This window comes from Halictus rubicundus, unplaced genomic scaffold (genome assembly GCF_050948215.1).
Source record: "Halictus rubicundus isolate RS-2024b unplaced genomic scaffold, iyHalRubi1_principal scaffold1236, whole genome shotgun sequence".
Classification (NCBI taxonomy): domain Eukaryota; kingdom Metazoa; phylum Arthropoda; class Insecta; order Hymenoptera; family Halictidae; genus Halictus; species Halictus rubicundus.
Genome location: NW_027489777.1, coordinates 5,001 through 7,500, shown reverse-complemented (window position 1 = coordinate 7,500; position 2,500 = coordinate 5,001).

The following is a 2,500-nucleotide window of genomic DNA, read 5'->3' as shown; positions in this document are numbered from 1 at the left end:
AGGACCGATACGGAAAAAGTTTCCTCTTAGCGGTGGGACTTAGAAAAATTTTCGTCGAACGTCCGACGGAGTAGTACATCCGTCCATTATTTGCTAATAACTCGATAAATAATAATTGTAGCGAGTTTGGTGTTATGATATATATTGTTAGAAACCGTCTATATTACAGTGATATCACGTCGAAAATCGTCTAGGACCGATAGGGAAAAAGTTTCCTCTTGGCGGTGGGACTTAGAAAAATTTCCAGAGTTTTGTCGACGGAGTAGCACATCCGTCCATTATTTGCTAATAACTCGATAAATAATAATTGTAGCGAGTTTGGTGTTATGATATATATTGTTAGAAACCGTCTATATTACAGTGATATCACGTCGAAAATCGTCTAGGACCGATAGGGAAAAAGTTTCCTCTTGGCGGTGGGACTTAGAAAAATTTTCGTCGAACGTCCGACGGAGTAGCACATCCGTCCATTATTTGCTAATAACTCGATAAATAATAATTGTAGCGAGTTTGGTGTTATGATATATATTGTTAGAAACCGTCTATATTACAGTGATATCACGTCGAAAATCGTCTAGGACCGATAGGGAAAAAGTTTCCTCTTGGCGGTGGGACTTGGAAAAATTTCCAGAGTTTTGTCGACGGAGTAGCACATCCGTCCATTATTTGCTAATAACTCGATAAATAATAATTGTAGCGAGTTTGGTGTTATGATATATATTGTTAGAAACCGTCTATATTACAGTGATATCACGTCGAAAATCGTCTAGGACCGATAGGGAAAAAGTTTCCTCTTGGCGGTGGGACTTAGAAAAATTTTCGTCGAACGTCCGACGGAGTAGCACATCCGTCCATTATTTGCTAATAACTCGATAAATAATAATTGTAGCGAGTTTGGTGTTATGATATATATTGTTAGAAACCGTCTATATTACAGTGATATCACGTCGAAAATCGTCTAGGACCGATAGGGAAAAAGTTTCCTCTTGGCGGTGGGACTTAGAAAAATTTCCAGAGTTTTGTCGACGGAGTAGCACATCCGTCCATTATTTGCTAATAACTCGATAAATAATAATTGTAGCGAGTTTGGTGTTATGATATATATTGTTAGAAACCGTCTATATTACAGTGATATCACGTCGAAAATCGTCTAGGACCGATAGGGAAAAAGTTTCCTCTTGGCGGTGGGACTTAGAAAAATTTCCAGAGTTTTGTCGACGGAGTAGCACATCCGTCCATTATTTGCTAATAACTCGATAAATAATAATTGTAGCGAGTTTGGTGTTATGATATATATTGTTAGAAACCGTCTATATTACAGTGATATCACGTCGAAAATCGTCTAGGACCGATAGGGAAAAAGTTTCCTCTTGGCGGTGGGACTTAGAAAAATTTTCGTCGAACGTCCGACGGAGTAGCACATCCGTCCATTATTTGCTAATAACTCGATAAATAATAATTGTAGCGAGTTTGGTGTTATGATATATATTGTTAGAAACCGTCTATATTACAGTGATATCACGTCGAAAATCGTCTAGGACCGATAGGGAAAAAGTTTCCTCTTGGCGGTGGGACTTAGAAAAATTTCCAGAGTTTTGTCGACGGAGTAGCACATCCGTCCATTATTTGCTAATAACTCGATAAATAATAATTGTAGCGAGTTTGGTGTTATGATATATATTGTTAGAAACCGTCTATATTACAGTGATATCACGTCGAAAATCGTCTAGGACCGATAGGGAAAAAGTTTCCTCTTGGCGGTGGGACTTAGAAAAATTTCCAGAGTTTTGTCGACGGAGTAGCACATCCGTCCATTATTTGCTAATAACTCGATAAATAATAATTGTAGCGAGTTTGGTGTTATGATACATATTGTTAGAAACCGTCTATATTACAGTGATATCACGTCGAAAATCGTCTAGGACCGATACGGAAAAAGTTTCCTCTTAGCGGTGGGACTTAGAAAAATTTCCAGAGTTTTGTCGACGGAGTAGCACATCCGTCCATTATTTGCTAATAACTCGATAAATAATAATTGTAGCGAGTTTGGTGTTATGACATATATTGTTAGAAACCGTCTATATTACAGTGATATCACGTCGAAAATCGTCTAGGACCGATACGGAAAAAGTTTCCTCTTAGCGGTGGGACTTAGAAAAATTTCCAGAGTTTTGTCGACGGAGTAGCACATCCGTCCATTATTTGCTAATAACTCGATAAATAATAATTGTAGCGAGTTTGGTGTTATGATATATATTGTTAGAAACCGTCTATATTACAGTGATATCACGTCGAAAATCGTCTAGGACCGATAGGGAAAAAGTTTCCTCTTGGCGGTGGGACTTAGAAAAATTTTCGTCGAACGTCCGACGGAGTAGCACATCCGTCCATTATTTGCTAATAACTCGATAAATAATAATTGTAGCGAGTTTGGTGTTATGATACATATTGTTAGAAACCGTCTATATTACAGTGATATCACGTCGAAAATCGTCTAGGA